The sequence below is a fragment of the Pinus tabuliformis genome, chromosome 5_1 (assembly GCF_031772625.1).
Source record: "Pinus tabuliformis cultivar Carrire ecotype Pingquan chromosome 5_1, CPIR1, whole genome shotgun sequence".
NCBI lineage: Eukaryota > Viridiplantae > Streptophyta > Pinopsida > Pinales > Pinaceae > Pinus > Pinus tabuliformis.
Window position 1 is genome coordinate 324,008,193 of NC_142305.1, and position 18,870 is coordinate 324,027,062.

The 18,870-nt window shown below is 34.7% G+C and overlaps 1 pseudogene; it reads right to left on the bottom strand.

Annotated features, from left to right (window-relative positions):
- Positions 1–685: 685 nt before the first annotated feature.
- Positions 686–1,386, bottom strand: LOC149164670 (respiratory burst oxidase homolog protein B pseudogene; annotated as a pseudogene).
- Between the last annotated feature and the right edge of the window lie 17,484 nt (positions 1,387–18,870).

The window sequence follows — 18,870 nt, forward strand, 5'->3', positions numbered from 1 at the left end:
TCTGTGCAAAATTAGGGAAGCAAATTGTTAGGGTGGTGAGTGCTGGAAATTAGTTGTAGTGTAGGTAGATTTGTTTCAAAGTTGATTGATAATCATATTAGTAATAATTTTACTATATAAGAATGTAGTTAATGGTTTAATAATATATGAGATTTACAGCAGGTTTGTGTGACACAGTAACTGTGTTTTATTTGTTTCATTTTTTTTATATGTATTTTTCTTCATAGTTATGTTGGCTTATCAGCTGGCTTAAAGAGGGCCATTTCATATTCTACAATATTGAAACCTAAAAACACAAACGAAGGTTCAAGAACCTTCAATTGGTTTATTTTTTGAACTTTAATTAGTAGGAATATATGGAACTAGATGTCAAACTTATACAATGCCATGTCACATCACGAAATTCAAAAAAGAGTCACTGACCTTCACGAGATTAACTTGTTTGGTATTTTCATGAAAAAATCTGAGCAATTGCTTGCCAATGTACAAAAGTATGGGTATGGCCATGTACATCCAAGCCTGCAAGATATTTGCTAAGTTATCCTTTAATAATAGTCCTTGGCCACACGATAATAGTTCCATTTAAGCCCACTGTGTTGGTTATCAACTCCTGATAAGTTGGTTTTCTATAGTGAAATTCACGTCCTATTGTAGCCATAAACTTGGGGTCAGGACATGAAACAATTCAGGGGAAGTCGCAGGAGATATGCACCACCCCATGAATGAATACTCCAGGTGCAATTCCCACCTCCATTGCCTACAAAAATCATACATACCCATCAGTGACTTCTCTTTACGAGAAATGCAGCCTAGGTGGAGCCTCATTTGTTAGCAAATCTTTTGGGCTAATTCAATGCTTATTTGTGTTTTGTGGGAATAAACACTCAAATAAATTTATTTTTGAATTTCACAATTTACATAATATTTTATAACCAATCTATTGTTAATGGAGAGATTTGAATTTCATAATTTGTATAATATTTCATAACAAAAAAATTGCCTTTGCCTACCTCAAACTAATTCAATGTTTCTATTTTAGTAGACAATAATAATTACCTTATGAAAGTTGATATTGTCATCAAACGAGACAATTGAACTAGCCTTGGTCTTTTTGAGCCAGGTGATTGTGTTGCGACATACAGGGAAGAGAATGAGAGCCATGTTAAGCTTCAACGTCTTAGCAGCGCCCTTGGCTACACAAACGCAGTAACCCATCACCTGGAATGCAGCTTTGTGCTTGTATTGCATAAATTTCCATGTGAAGAGACAAGCATTCAAGGCTATCCACAATAAGATGATCCAGATGCGCTTCCAGTTCTCGTGGACAAAATCCTTTGCCACCTCAAGGAATCTGTAAATGGGACTTCTCCAACGCTTGGGAATCATAGTCTTACTCAAAGTTTTGCCATGCTTTACACATCCTTTGTTCCCATAAGTGTTCAACTTGCCCTTCCGCACATTATCAGAATTTATAAACATATTTATTACAAAAATCTGATAGTTGAATGGATTTGATATTAAGATTAATTGGAATGTATGACATATCGGGTCCGGTGGTATCTGGATATTGGCATGGTAATATGTTCAAAAACTTCGATAGTTAATATGAAAAGACATTTAGCTTTTGGATGGGAGTCGAGCAACATCTTAAGTTTTGGTTGCAATCACATATGAATCCTCCGATAGTTCAACATTCCGATATGTCCCATATATGTTTTATGATATGATTTGTATGTATATATGTAATACATTTTGGGTTAAGATTTTCAAAAGAATTCCAACGTTAAAAAACCTATTTAAGTCATATTTTAATTGGTTAAGATTTTCAAAGGAATTCCAAGGTTAAAAAACTCATTTAAGTCATATTTTAATTAAAATCTTGGATTGGGGGGCTATGTGATTGGTTTATTCAACTTAAATCAAATCAAAGATTTATTACATCAAAGGTTTAAAACAAAGTTTGATCAAAACCATTTTTTTTTAATAAGTGAAAAATAAAACAAAATTATTTAAGTAAAAATGAATAAATCATAATTCAAAGACTAAAAGGCAAAAGAAAAAAATGGTCCCCTTTTATAATGGTGATAATAGTAAAGAGTCTAAATGGGGGTGTTGTGTTTTTCTACCACAACAATCTCCCCAAAAACAACTTATTTTCTCCCACAGTAATTTTTACTCCCCGAGGAACAATCACTGTATATACACATAATCCTAAAGATTTGTTACTCTAGTTAATATCTTTCAAAGTTTCTTTTATAATAATTTACTTCCCACCCAAAACAAATTCTTGAACTTCCGTGGGATCCAACTCAATGTAATATGAAATCAAGTAACATTGAACATGTGTTTCATTTCACAGAATTTGTGAATCTTTTCCTGCTTTAATAGATAAAGTTTTTAGCAGATTTATACAGGGGAATTTTGTGGTGTTAGTAACATTTTATTAAAATTACTAATTATAAATAGTATATTTTTATTAAATAATAAAATGAAATATACACTATTACACCAAGGGCACTTTTAAGACAAAATAAACCTTTTGTTTTAAAAAATCACTTTTTATTTTAGTTATTTTACATTAAAATTTAATCTCAATTGAATTGTCTTAAATATAAACTTTAAGGCAAAAACAGTTTGGGACAAAAATATTTTAAGACAAAATTTTATATTTAAGACAAAAATAGTTCAAGACAAAAATATTTTAAGACAAAACTTTATATTTAAGACAAAATTAGTTCAAGACAAAAATATTTTAAGACAAAACTTTATATTTAAGACAAAAATAATTTGAAGACAAAAATATTTTGATACAGAAATTTATATTTAAGACAAAAGTAGTTTGAGATAAACATTTAAAGACAAAACTTTATGTTTAAGAAAAAAACAATTTAAGATAAAATTATTTTAAGACAAAAACAATTTAAGACAATTATTTTAAGGAAAAATTTTATATTTAAGACAAACAGTTTGAGACAAAAATATTTTAAGAAAATACTTTATATTTAAGACAATGGCCACTTTAGATGAAACCTATTTAAGACAATTAACAATTAAGGCACAAACATATCAATTTAAGACAATATAACAAGCGCAAAATTGACTCTAATAGTGCACCCTAAGTCTGCGAGCTTGCAGACAACTACTGTCTTGCGCCTATACCGAGGTTGTTATTTTGCTTACCATCCACGTTATCTTATACAAAGAAAACGATTTTTTGGGCTCTTTGTTTTGTGGGGGTAGTCGACTAAGAAGAACTCGACAACTTTTACTGACAAGATTTCTTGGACATCAATTCCTCTTTTATCCCTTTCATATCTGTTGATACAATTAGAGACAACATGTCTATCATTGCATTCGGCACTGCTACATGGAGGGTGAATTTAAGAATTTTTTTTAAGAGAAAAGAAATATTTTGTTTTCAAATTTTCAATATGAGGCGCCAGTAAAAAAAGGTAAAGTTAAAGGATTAGGGGTCCATCTTTATGTTGAAGACGGGTTCTTCAGGAAGTGGAGTGATGGAGGTCAACAAAAATTGATGGGATTTAGGGCGATGGAGGCCGACAATAGAGGTGTGCTTCATGAGAGGAGCGATGGAGGAACTTTTGTTGAACGTGGATAAGTAGTATCATAGTTGGAGTACTTTTCGGGGTCTCCATCAATTTTGTTTTAATATGTGTTTTTTGACTGTTTCATTTATTTTGAATGCTACTTCTATCTGTTGGTTGCTATTATCAGCACATTATTGTGCTGGAACTCTTAACTGTCATCGAAAACATGGATTAGATTCACCTAAAGGATTGTTGAAAAATGCAGCAATAAATTCTTAATTTGATTTTGCCTTCATTAAATTGAGAAAAAATGAATTTCCACATCAACATACAACTTGGATGCAATTAAATTGTGTGACATGCCTTGTGTCACCCAATTTACTAAGTAAATTCGAGTTAGAGGAGTTAGAGATTAGTTAAGAATTTGTGATTGCTAATTTGTAGCAATCAAAGTCAATTATCTCAAGTTGTATTCAAGTAAAATAGTTCTAATTGTTGGAGGAAATCGTGGAAGGTCAGTTGTGTAGTGGGACTTCAGTTAAACTCGATGATCATGTAGTTAACTGATCAATCATCCCAAAATGGCTAGTGCATGCAAAGAATTCGACTTCCCCATCTGTGGTGGATATTCCAAGGCAATGTAACATCAGTTGTAAACTATTCTTGAGTGTACATGTGTTGCATGCAATCAGATGATCAACCTTGGGAATTGCGCAATCCATTTTGGAAAATTTCCTCAATAATAGGGGCATAATTTCTCGAGGAATTGTGCAAGGAAATAAGGGCTCAAGAAAAGGCATAAATTGACTAAGTCTGGGTCAAAGATTCTCAATGAGTAGAGAGAGAGGTTATTCACTTGCAGGTTGTGCAAGTTGAGAAAAGCAGCTGTAATACATATATGTTCATCATATTAATGCAAGCATACAATGGGGGTTTTACCAGATTGCTTTCCTCAAGAAAGATAATGTGTGCATGTGTGTTATTTCTTATTGCATGTCTAAAATTTTTGTTCTAAGTTGGGAATTAACTTCCATAGTGTAGTAGACTAGGTTTTTGTCTTGTAATTTTGATTAAAACTTCATGAGCAGTTGAAAATCTACACCATAATTTCTACATGGTATTAGAGCAGGATTCACATTAGAGCAGGAATTTCGAAGTTGTTTCTCAAGAGGTTCAAATTTGCAATTCAGTGTAGCAAGATCTCTTCAGAGATGAGAAGATGACCTTCAATGGGTTGAGGCTAGAGTATGCCTTGGAATGCAACTCTAATTTCATCGCATGGAAGGATCGCATGGAGGATGTATTCGATGACAATGGATTTCTAGAATACATCAAGGGAGATGTTGCAAAACTAGCGAAATATGATTCCCGAAAATCTTGCTCAGTGGAAGAAAGATGTAACCAAGGCGAGGAGAATAATATTGGAGGTAGTATGAAACCTATTGGATAGAGTACGATACCACATTGTCATCAATCTTCATGGGAAAGAAAATAATTATGCAATGTGGTAGACACTGACAAATCTATTCCAGAATAGTAGTGACCATAGGAAGTTGGAGCTCAAGGATAAACTTTGAAATATCAAGATGTAGAAGAATGACACTATCCCATAGTATCTGAGTAGGTTCACACAAGTTCATTATGAGCTTGCAATAGTTGGTGTTATTGTTTCAAAGGATGACTTGGTAAGCCTAGCCCTTCTAGGCCTTCCCAAGAGATGGCATAACTATCAAGATTCAGTGAATGGAAGGGAGAAACTACCGAATTGGGAATACTTATGGTCTGATTTGGTATAGGAGGAAATAAGGTGGAATACTAGAGATGGGAACTCATCCAAGGGTGAGGATAAAGAAAACTTTGTATTGGTTTGAAAGGGAAAGAACGGAAAAGGGAATACATCTTAAACCAAACCGGAATCTAGTTAAGGGAACAAAAATTAAATGCTTCCATTGTCATGAATACAGGCACTATGCCATGAAGTGTCCACACAAAAATGCAAGAAAGAAGACCTTAGGAGGAGCAGTATGTTAAACCTTGGCTTCATAGTTCGAGCTTGACTTTACCCTTATCGTATGCATGTCCAACAAAATGATGGGGAGCATGTGGTACTTGGACTCAAGTGCATCGTTCCACATGACAAGGTGTAAATATTTTTTTAGTGACTTGGAGGAGAAAGATCTCTAGATGCACATTAAGCTAGGGGATGAAAAAAGGTACAATGTGACTGGTATTAGTACATTCACCTTTCAGAGGGAGTTAGGCTCCCCTCTCAAGGTTAAGGATGTCATGTTTTTTCTAGGGCTAAAGAAAAATCTCATCTTTGTTTCATTTTTGGAAGACCATGGTTGTTAAGTGATATTCAACAAAGGAAAAGTGTTCTTAAGACACATAGCCACAGGTCATGTGAAGAACCTATATAAGCTAGATGTGGAAGGCTGTGTTTCATTAATCACTAAGGCAGAGAAAGTGCAGGTCACGATGTCAATGAACTTTGGCACAAAATACTTGGCCATTTGCATCATGGTACCTTGAATATTATAGAATAAATAACCACTTTCCTCCCTAAAGGAGAACTTAAGCAGTATGATGTATGCAAAGGATGTACATTGCGGAAGTACATAAAATCCACATTCCATGATTGGGACAACAAAGCACATGCAGTCCTCGAAAGGATCCACTATTATGTTTATGGACTTTTATCGACAACCTCCACTGTCAGACAAAAATATTTTGTCATTTTTATTGATGAATTCTCATGGAAGTGTTGGATCTTATTCATGTGGAAGAAACATGAGACATTCTCCAAGTTCGTATAATTCAAGACACTGGTTGAAAAAGAAGCTAGCAAGAAGGTGAAGGCTCTGTTGTAGCGGCTGCAACACCCTCCAAAATTTTGGCCTGCACTTAAATTTCAGAGCCTACTATGGATATTGTGATCGACCATTCCTTAGTCACTTATTGGTAAGTTGATGATCTCAAGCTACCCTTTTCGATCTTAAGAGTTGTTCATGCTTTATCTTTACATAGAATGTGTCATCTTTGGGCATGGGGGTTATTTCTTGTCATGCAAAGGGAGGTTTGTTTTGCTTCAAGGGGAAATATTTATGAGAATGGGTTGTCCTCACCACATAGACATGTTTCACACTCATTTCACACACTCTTACACAAGTGTCGCCTTTATCCTCCCAAAGTCTATCATCGGAGATACACTTGCTGTAAGCTACCACAAAGGTTGTTGCATTAAGTAAAGTATGTGTTATATGTTCTGGATGGTCTATGTTGTATCACTAAGTTTTCAAGTGTGTGATCGTAGTCAATTTTTATCACTGTTCACATCAATTCCACTGATCCCACACTTAGCCAAATTTTGGAGTTTCCTTAGCAACCTAGCCTCATCCAACTTTCCTGAACTACGCACTTCACATATGTAACCCTCAAGCTTTTCCCTTTCTTGTTGGAATTGTGAAATGTGCATAAATCCCAACCTCCCTTAGCATTCAAAACTGCACAGTGGTTTCCTCCAATGTCCTTCCCTCAGCCAGAACCCACTGTCTCTAGAAACTGTGCAATTTTTTCCCTTGACTACCCAGTCTACCTGGGATCCTAAAACTGCGTAGATGTTTCCTCCCAGGGCCTCATCCCATAGAAGTTCCTTGCATCCTAAAACTATGTAAATGTGTCCTCCCAGGGCCTTATCCCACAACAGACATTTCCCACTGAAACTACACAATTATGTCTCTCAGGGGCTACAAAGAAGGATGACATGATAGATGACTCTTAAGGAGTTGAAGAGAAAAATAAGTAGACCAAGGAGCCCAAGGTATGATATAATATCAGGACCGCATGAAGACTCTATTTGATGCATAGCCCTTTGGAGGCTAGGTATGGAAAACAAAGAACATCTTTTGAAATACACCTCTTAGTGTAGCTTAAAAGGTTGCTTACCATTGTTGTATCATTCTATCTTTAATGACATGCATGGTTGCAAGAACTGAAAGTCGTTCCATGTGTTTCCTCTACGTGTCTTTCTACCTTTCACTTGTTTATTACATAACTTAGAAGATGAAGAGTATTACCACTTGTTTATTTAAACTATGGATGTTGTGACCAGCATGATCTTATGACTAACCAAGAACGAAGCAAGGAATCCTAAGTGGGATGAAATATGTTTGATGATATGTATATAGTTAGTACACTCATTTGCATTAATCCTTGCTTTGTATCTTGCATGTAACCTCACTACTTGTCAGATTTGGCTACCTACTTCCAGTAGTGTCTTAGCTCTTTCCTGACAAAGCAGGGGAAGGAATTTCCTTCAACCTGATTTCTTCAAGGCTCTTCATAGAAAGTATAGAGCTAAGAGAAGGAGACGTTGAATCTCACTATCAAACTCTTGAAAATACTTTGCATGTTCAAATCTATCCAAATGATTACGCTGCCACTCAATAACATTGTCAATCTTGGAAGACTCAAGAAAGAGCACGTCTCTAGATATTATAAAATTCTTATTCACTTCATCATAGAGATGGTATGATTTGGAGGTATGAGTACCCAAAGAAGATACATTTGTGACTCCTTGAAATGAGTTTTTTTATCTGTTCCTTAGGTACACAGGCATAACATGAGGAACCAAAAATCCTGAGATGCCATAGAACCACGTCAACCCAAAACGTTATGAACTTAACATGTGAACTATGCCAAGTTCATAGTGAAAGTAATACATTCGAGTGAACTATGTGTTGAAAAATGAAACAGGAAATTCTCAATTTGATTTTTCCTTGAATAAATCGAAAATAATTGAATTTCCACGTCAACGGACAACTTGGATGATGTTAACTTGTGTGACATGGCTTGTGTCACCTAGTTTACTTAGTAAATTCAACTTGGAGGAGTTAGAGTTCAATTCTGCATATGCGATTGCTAATTTGTAGCAATAAAGGTGAATTATCTCAGGTTTTTGCCAGTTAAACTAGTTCTAAGTTGTTTAGATTCTCTTCCGTATCCATCGCATAAGGATTCTTTTCCATCAAGGAAACCTCAAAGACAAGATAGTTCTAAGTTTTAGAGGAACTAGTGGAAGGTCATTTAAGGAGTGGGACTTCAGTCAAACTCAGTGATCATCCAGTTAACTGATCAATGAACCCAAAATAGTTGGGGCATGCAGAGAAGTCGAGTTCCCTAATATTGGTGGATATTCCAAGGCAGTTTTAATTTCTTGTAGCTCACAAAGTTGCAATAACTTACTATAACCATAGTGGAGGTAGCTTGAGTAGGAGATTCTTGTGAAATTTGAGATGGAATGATTGTTGGTAGCATTAATAGCCTACCAACAATTTTTTTTGCATTGCACTTCAATGTTTTGGGCAGGGTTTTTGAGGGTGGATAATTTTTTCTGATGCTTTTTGGTCATGTACGTCCTCACTAACTATCTTGGGAGGTCTATAATAGTTCCTTGCATGCACGTCCTCACTAAATATGTTTTGGGATGTTTGTACTAGTTCCTTGCAAATTTTTGTTTGTCAAGGCTTAACTACTTATGATCTTAGGTGCTCACAATAGTCTGATAGTTTATGGCACTCTCCAAATCACCATTCTTGAAAGGATCCAACAAAACGACTTGAGAGGAAGATGAGAAGGGCACACTCTTATTGGAACTAGCCTAGAACTAGTGGAATTGGCTAGTCCCAATGGTTTTAGAGTTGTACTAGTCTAGTTTGGTGGTTCAGATTGGCTAAGGTTGGTCTTGTATTGAACTGACCTTAAAACACCAAAGTGACCAGTTCTCTACTAAACTGACTAATTCTGAAGAATGTAGTGCAACATTGCTAATGACAACCAAATATTCATTTTTTAATAAAAAATAATTAAAGGGAAAAAAAAAATCTTAACGCTAGTGCCCTACAAAACCTAACCCTAGTAATTAATTGTAATATTTAATTTTTAAAGTTAAAGTAAAATTTGACATTCCCCTTATCTTTCCTTTTTGAAAAGGAAAGATAAGGATAATGTTAACTTTTACTTAAATTTTTAATATTAACATTAATTGTTTTGGGTTGTTTCAAAGTGGCTCCAACTTCATTCAATTTTGAGAAAATCAAATTTTAAATCCCATTCAAAACTTAGTGGTGACTCTTTGAACCGCTTCTTTGTAATGAGTCCTAGACTTTGACTTCCAATTTTTCATGTGCATTTATTGAATAATCATCTTCCTCATGAGACTTTGCAGCAAAAGTTGATCATTAACCCATTTCAAGAACTTGACCTAGCTTAGGGGAACCTTCAGCTACCCCTCCCAAGTTGCTCCTCAACGTTGAAATTTTCTTTGGAAGCAGGAATTTGTTTTATCCATTAGATCATTTTTTCCATTGTGACAGTCCAACAACACCCCTACCAGCATATGCTTGACAATCCATCTCATCTTTACTACTACCTTATAAACACTCTTAAATCTTGTGTCTCCAATCTAAAAGAGGAAGAACCAAAAAGGGCCTTCTTGGCCCTCTTCTCAACCCACAATATGTTTAGCTTCTCTCTTGTGCTTACACTCTAGTCTTTTTGTAGCTTCAGAATGGAAAATCTTAAACACGGTCTCATGATGTGCATTCAGGGAGGCATAATTGACCATTGCTTTGCATACAATTACCTCCCTAGAATTTCCTTTACCTTTACATGCAAGCATATATTTTCCTTGTGGAGGACTGTTAAGCTTCCCATCCCTATTTTGCCTCCCTCTCTTTCCCTCATGAACTCGATAAGTTCAATTTAATCAATCTCACTGTATCTGAGATAAACTATCCATCCAAATGGGTATATTGAGTTGATACCCTTTTAGAAACTAAATCCATCCCTCCACAATGATATGGCCCTCTCCAACAACATCATCATGTTGTCTTCGAGATATATCATTCCCATGATCACCATAAATTTACCAGTCCTTCACTTAGATCTTTGGTAACCTCATCATTCAGATCACTTATACTTTGTTGTATTGTTGGTTGTGTTATGATTTCCTTTAATGGAAATTTCTACCTAGTAGGCATGAGTAACCAAATTCAAGTTCTTATTGAACTCTTGCGTTAACATACTTAATTTTTATTTTGACCTATTCGGTTTCAAATTCTAGTGTGGCTAGTTTACTAGTTTACTGCTAGCATTCACCAAGTGGGTATTGATGATCATAGTTAGTTTACAGTGAACGTTGGACTTTGCCTTGAAAACCAAGCCCCAAGAATATGCAATTATCATGGATCATTTCAGAGCTCATACTTTTCTACAAAGGAATATACTATTTTCATTCATCAAGAAAATTTATATGAGAAAGAACCAAGTGGTTATGATTTTCAACATTTTCACCTACATTTCCTATCTATCGTTTTCTTATTGAATGGGAAATTTGGGTTTTTGGGATTTTCGAATTAAAGTTCTACGTTGTTGGTGTTCATCTGGCATTTTGGTCTCCTTCTAAAATCTTGTTTGGTATGTGCAAAACAAGCATTGGTGCAGCTTTTAGTGGTGCAATTTTTAAAGATATGCAAATTCTATATTGATTTAAGACATGCATTGTTCAATATCTACATGATACCTTTTCTTGACATTCCATTCATAAATTTGAAATTTGTAATAAGTATAAATTTTACTAATTAATTAATATATTGATTATTACAAAATTGAAGACAAAGGAAGAATGATATATTGTGTAGGTTTATGTGAATGGAAAATGTTACGACAAAGGAATAATTACATAATGATAGGTGTACCATAGGGGCTAGGTTTCTTACCATCGATGTATTCTATATAAGGAGGGAGAAGAAGGAGAATATTGCATCACTTTTGCTTTTGTAATTGAGGACAAGGCTAAGAAGAGACAACATAGTAATGGATTGATGGCTCATGCATGACTTGTTTTTGAAATATTTGGAGCAATAAGGTCTATGGCTAGGTGAAGAGTAGAACTCCAAATATTTTTTGCAATAATAAATCTTGAGTGAATAGAATGTCATATCTACATATACCTTTGCGAGAGTACTATATTCTAGGTGACGATAGAGTACATCATTTCCTTATTGGAAGTAATTAAACTTTTATCATGTTATAATTTAATTATAAATATTTGAAATACTAGATGTTTACAATCAATTTTATAAACGGTTATGGGCTTCTTAGTTTTTTTGTTGGAATTTTAAATATTAAGATAGAAATTTGTAACGAGAATATAATGATGTCAACTCCTTGTGAATGCTATAAGTATCTACTATGTGTATTTTTTTCAAATTGAATAGAAATATGATCAACTTTGTTTTTGTTAACGAAAAACACACAAACATATTCTATTATATAAGATTTTTTGTTATTGTTAACAAAATTATTATCAACCATGGTTTATTTAGAAAATAACATTTATTAAACTATATAATGAATTATTAAATTGATAACTATTTAATATGGGTTGAATTTTAGTTATTTTTCTATGGATCATATTATGATGTTGTGGACTATTTAGAAGTCATGTCTCTAGTAAGTCAAGTTTTCATGTCTCCTTCTCATGTTTATACAAAATAAAGTAGAGAATGGATGGGAATATTTAATTCATGATACTAAAAATGGGATCACAAATTATCTTAAGTTTACACACAATATATTGACAACGTATCCATGTGAGAAGTACTAGAGTAGAGGGATTGGATCAACCAAGCCTTTTCAATATATGAAAATATTAGGCTTCAAGAGTTCATGTGTTGTAGTGATGGATGCATTAAAGAGGGACAATCGAATTAACTCAAACTACTAGAATGGGATATTGACAGGTGGAGGTTAAGTTGTACCTATTATGGGAGCCTCATCTTTAGTATCTCCTTCATATATATGTTCTCTTTAGGTGATGGAAATTTTACACAAAATTATTTTGAGAGTTAACATTTGTTGATTGGATAGTCATATTGTTTCATTAATAGAATTATATTTCTTGATAAAACAAGTAGCAAAAATCCTACTGGTGTGTTAGGATTCGAAGTAATTTTTCCTACCCTAATATTGTTTTTTAACTTGAGGAGGTGGAGGATTTTGAGGATGGCATATTATGTTCTTGTAAGCAATGTGAGTATGCCTTTTACTTAGATTTTATAGGTAAAGCAATTTTTTCATATGTTGTTAGAGACGATCCAAGATGAAAGTATAAATAATTGTGGTTGGATCAATATATTACTTTTCAGCCATATTTTAGAGCAGAATATTTGGGGGAATCAACTTTATGTGTCATTTTTATTACTTCTCCCACCTTGAAAATTTCTGGAGAAAAGCCTTAGGATCCATATTAAGGCCTTATATGACAACATTTTTCGTTCTCAACCTTATTAAGGAAATAATGGTAGGCAATATGTCAATGAATATGAGCTACAAGAGGAGAGAGATGAATTGTGACCTATTGCTCTCATACCATGTCAGACTAGGTTTGTAACTTTGTATCAAATTGTGTTTAGCATTAAAAGATAATATGACTATATACAAGGAGAGGGAGACTATTGGGTTTCATCTCCCAATGTCTCTTCATCTTCTATGTTCCTTTATTTTTTTCTATTTAGAATATTTACATAATTTTTCCTAATCCCAAAGATTTGGTGTCAACATTTCCAATATTTTTGCTCAATCCAAATTCCTCTTTGGCATGCCTATACTAAGGCTGAAAAATGCACCTCATCACACAATTAGTATGTGATCTATTCACCTATATGGTCCTCAAATCATTCTAACATCATATTGTCCACAATATTCATCTGAACTTACTGTGAAAGTCATGTGCATCAGCTAGCATCTCCATGGATATAATCGTGTCCTCCAAGATATCCTCAAGCTTATCAATGTGCCACTTTAATACTACTAATGTCTCTCAATTTGTAGTGTTAGGTCATTCAACTACTTCTTGCCTTGTCCATTTGTGTCCGAGGCCACTAGTTTCCTCTATTACTGAGTCACAAGGAAGACACTTGCGCACCTACCGTCATCATCCTACTCACAATAGGCACCAAGTGTGGGGTTAGGCATGAAAGGATAGCCAAATAGTCTAAGTGTGAAAGGGTGACTACCTTATTTAGGAAGAAGAGTTCAAAACTGTAGACAATGTGAGGTCGTGGTTTCAATTCTCATCGAAACAACTTCAAGATCACCATTGCGGAGTGAAGAAGGGAATGGAGAATATGTGCTTCTTGCTTTATAGATGGTGAAGATAATATATCTTTCGATGCTGTTATGAAGTAGGTTCATCAGTCTGAGAACCATTTGGTGGATGGTCGGGAGAAACGTCCTTATGCTTTCAAGGTATTATGTCAAGCTGGTCCAGTTGCAAATTGAAGGACATTTTTGAGAGAACATTTTTTTTTTATTACATGAAGCATTGAGATTAATCCTGTAATTAATGATTGGATAAGGTTAGTGGATGAAAATAAAATTAGCCTTGAGGACATGGCCTATTGGTAGGAAGTAATATATAGAAAAACAAAACAAAAAGACACAACAAACTTTAAAGGAAGATCGAAACGATTAGGGAAGAGAACAAATGATGAAGTATTTGACAATCCAGCATAGTCATCACAACCTAAGGAAAAAGAGTAGAAATGTGAAGAGTTGTTAAATGCGACAGAGAATATTTTCACTAGTTATGAGGTCTTGCTCCAAAAAAGAGTTGCGAGTGATAATGAGCTAATAAGTTGGTCTAAACCTTATTATGGACCTTGATTCCATAATTCACATACATGTTGATAGCGAAAAATTTCCCAACAATAGTTTGTGACTCTCTATGGTATGAGGTCCCAACTAGACCTCACAAAATTTGGTATGAGAGGACCATTCAAATTTTGGCTCAACTCCCATGCTTAGTTGTGTGTAAGTACTATGATATGTGTGTGATCATTACAATGATGGGTGCACCTATGGGGCTAGTAGCTATATTGAATGAAATAATGCAATAATTCTAACCTATTTAAAGGGGGAAATTGATGAGAAAATTTGAGGTGATGAGTAGAAAATTACATATATCCACATTTAAGGATTGTTTATTATAAACCTGGAAGGCATTGCACACTTAGCTTATCAAAACAAGACATAAAATAGTCATTGACCAAACCAATAAGTACAGAAAGAAACCAAATTGAAACCAAGTACAAGGGATGATACTTCCCAAGGATCAAATGTGCAATTCTTCTTCTCCAACAAGTCCTTATTAAGTACCTTTTGAATATGAAATCCATTGCAGGCGACTATCAAATTTGTTAGCTAGTAATTGAGGAGAATGTTAAGAGTATCTAGCCTATCCATTAGTTCTCATAGTTTATTCTTTACCTATTTAAATGTGACAATTTCCTACTCAAGTATAAAGGATAGCTCATATGTCTTTTGTTTCTTATTTTTTTGTTATGACTACTCTACCTATTCTCTCATTTGGACATTTTCAGTAATAATTTGATGAACGCGTTGTTCCATTGAGTCCAATTGGTCCTCACTTTTGCTTAGGAAAGCTAGTTGTGGGTGATATGTTGCAGGAAAAATGCACAAGGGAGGGTTACTTTGTATCATGTCATTTAAGGGTTACTTTGTGTCATGTCTTGTATTAATCCTTAGTTATATATCAAATAATTATATAGTCGAACAAGGGGAATTCTTTTTAAACATGGTTGGCTTTGTGGTAGCGTCAACATCAAAATGATTTCCCTTCATAATCCAATATTTGGTTGCACACATATCCTAGGTAGTGGAGTATCATATTTGCCACCAATCCATCCCTAGTGTCGAGATAGACAAGGACCCTGGCATAAGACATTTCCCCCATCTCCAAGTATGATCTGTTGAAGTCAAGATAAGTACCGAGGTCATCCCCTATACACTAAAAGACATATTCCATCTAATGTTGAAGGGGGAGGCTAGGGAACCTTAATCATATTGGTCCTGCACCTAGGTATTCTTTTCTCAACATAAAAGACAGATTCCACCTTTTCAAATACACAGGGGGCATTTCTATGTTCCAGTAATGCGAGAGAACCCAATTCACATGTCCCTCTTTACTAAATTTGAAAGAAAACCATCCTTTGGGCATGGTGCATACAAATGGAAGTGCATCTAGAATGTGTTCCCAATTCTCCTACACCCACCTCCTCAGACACGTTGTAGAGTAGTGCCTGCCTCTAATTCTTCCAACCAACCCTTTCAACTGTAGACATAACTTCATCTAATCTAATACCCCCACTAGTACTAATGCTCAGTTCCTATCTTTTACCTTGGGGCATTTTATCTTCCTTTCCTTCTTCTTTTAGCCTGCCACCGAAGCATCTTCAAAGGGTGTGGTTGTGTCTTGAGGGTGTACCCTCAGTAGATCCTCAGTGCAAGGAAGACTTGAGTTTGGTGATATTCCTTCATGCCCTATGCCATGACCGAAACAAGAGGGAAACCCTAATGAGCCAATAATGGAATTGGGAGAGATTTGAGCCTTTCCTTGTTGAACTATTAACAGGTCTTTAGCATAACCATCCATGTTCCCCACGCGAGAACCCGAAAATTCCCCTTAAATATACAGTTCTTGGCCGAAGACCATTATGTTTTCCTGGAGGCTCTAAACATTAGAGCCGATGCTAAAAGGTCTGAAAGTTTGTAATGGGTTGTTAGCGTTTACGTAGGCCTTGACAAAATTTAGGGCCTCAATCGAGAAAACTGGTGAAAGAGATAGTTGTTTGGTAAAATTTGTTGATATTGCTTTTAGGATCTCAGATGGCGCCTCCTACCTAACTTAGTCACACCTAACCTAGTCACAGTAAAAAAAATTAAACTTTGAAGTTCCACTTTAATTCTTCCCTCTAAGTTTTTAAAACAATCTTAAGGGACCTTGATAGAATAAGTCCGCTAATGATTAGTCATGACATTCTGGTGTAATAATACTTGTACATACCATAGAGTACATAAATCCATGAGTTTTGTTTTTGCATTAGTTGGTATTGAATATTATTAATATTTATTTAATATTTAGATTGTGATTGTTCATATGCGAGAACTGGATATATATAATTAAATATGTTACTGGGTATCACTTTTCTTCTTGAAACCCTCTTCTTCTTTTCCATGGTCATCTCTTCTCTTGTTGCTACAACAATATCTTCCTCTGATATTAGCTACAACAATCTCTTCCTATGATACATTTTCAATATGGAAAAATGACCTACTCCCCTTATCAGTTCTTTGTTTCTTAGAACCCTATGCTTCCCTACCATGGTCATCTCTCCTCCTATTGTTGCAACAATCTCTTAGCCATAAGTCTTCGAGTGGCTGGAGTGGGAAGTCTTCAGGGATCTACTAATTAGCCATAGAGCAAAGAAGTTGTGACTCTACTAGGTTCGTGAGTGAGTCTTGGTCGCGGAGTCTAGTTATGAGCCTCGATATTGCAGCAAGAATGATGTAACTCCCAAGGCTACCGACTTTTATTATCTACCCGGGTTCATACAAAATTAATAGGTATTAGCACTATATGTACAACATACAATGTGTCCTTCCTTTGCTGTCATGAGAGAAGATAAATGCTACCTATTTGCAGGAATGAAAGACTGAATTTAAAAATGCTTGTAAAGTAACATGAAATCCTTTATCTACTTATTAACACACTTTGCTTGCAAAAGAACCCTATTTTGACCCTATTGTCACATGTTGTGTTTTAACTAATCTAAGCATGAAATATGATCTAGAGAGTAGTAATTGTTGTGTGCATGCGTAAATATAAAAGAGCTCTTTTTTTAATATTTTTTCTTTATAAATGCAAATGCTAATCTTTCCTTGATCTTTGGTAGGTGAGACAGGTGTGGAGGAAGAGGGGTATAATGATTTTTTATGGCTTGGAGGTCAAATAGGGGCCTAATCCCATCTTTAATGATGATTTTTCTCAATTTTGGGTCAAAACAGGCCACTACAAGATTTCCTACAAGATTTACTAGTTCTCCTATAGGATCCCATGTTTTACTACAAGATGTTACAGATTTACTATATGAAGTTATAATTCATCGAATAACAAAGAAAATCAAATCCAAATTGGATGGGAAATTTTTTTTTTATTGACTAGGATACCTTAGGTCCCCATTCCAAGTGGAATCACTCAGAAAGACCTCTGTTAACCCATGCTGAAAATTAGTAGAAAATTACTAGTCGAAATTCTAGAAAGTTGAGAATTAGTGAGCTAGTAAATCTATAAAATTCCTAACCAAGTCAAGTGCAAATGAAATGGGGTAATTTTTGTTATGAACTAGAATTCTTTTGTGATCTAATGCAAGTGGAACTAACTTGATTTAATCTTGTTAGCATGCTCTAAAAAATAATAGAAATTTATTGTTCTTTGCCACAAAGGAGTTCTAGAAATCTAGATTTGTGAATAAGAAAGCTAATCCAAGTAGCTCAATTATTACTATGGCCTTCCAAATTTTTTCCAAGGATGAAATGATTCTTGTGATCCTACAAAATAACTTACTTAAACCATTTAACCCAATCCTACAACAAGAAATCATTAATACTAAATGCACAAATAGAAAGAAATAAAAACAAGAGATGCATGTGAATAAGAAGTGAAAGAAGGAAAGAAAATGATACAAAAGGGATTTGAGGCTCATGGGATGGCCAAGCCCAAGGAAACTTAGAGACATATGGAGGAGAAAAATATTTAGAAGCTGAACATGACACCAGTCTTCATTATTTTCATCAGTACAATTACATCCCCGCAAGAAAATACAATGGAATTGGAGAAATAATAGTTCTCTCCAGAAGAACAATAAAAAAAATCTATCTAGAGGAAAATTCGACTTGTTACTTATACAAAATGATTAGGAATCATTCCCCATGAATGGAGGAAGATTTTCTCACCAAAATCCCTTGATTAGTGGATTTGGTTCCCAATACTAGGAATCTGCATTAAATGACAGGGAACACATTCCTAGATTTTTCTCAATCATTGAAGTTTCACAATTTGTGCCATAATTCCATAATATATTGTTGATTTATTATTTAATAGTGATCCTCCTGTAGTAGGGAGCAAGTCCCTAAATTATCTCCTCCTCCAAATCTTCATAATTTGCCCAATATTCTCATATTATTCCACAAAAATAAATAATATTGGGCACAAATATGCAATTATTCAGAAACCTTCCTAATTAATATATTAAAGTTAAAAATACATTATCTAATGAAAACATAGAGGTTTAATGTGCTGAATAATGGTCAGAGGCCTTAATTTATGTTTAATTTAGAGGCATGGGCCTTAATTTATGTCTAATTTAGAGGTCCATCATACCCCTTGCTAAAAGTGTTG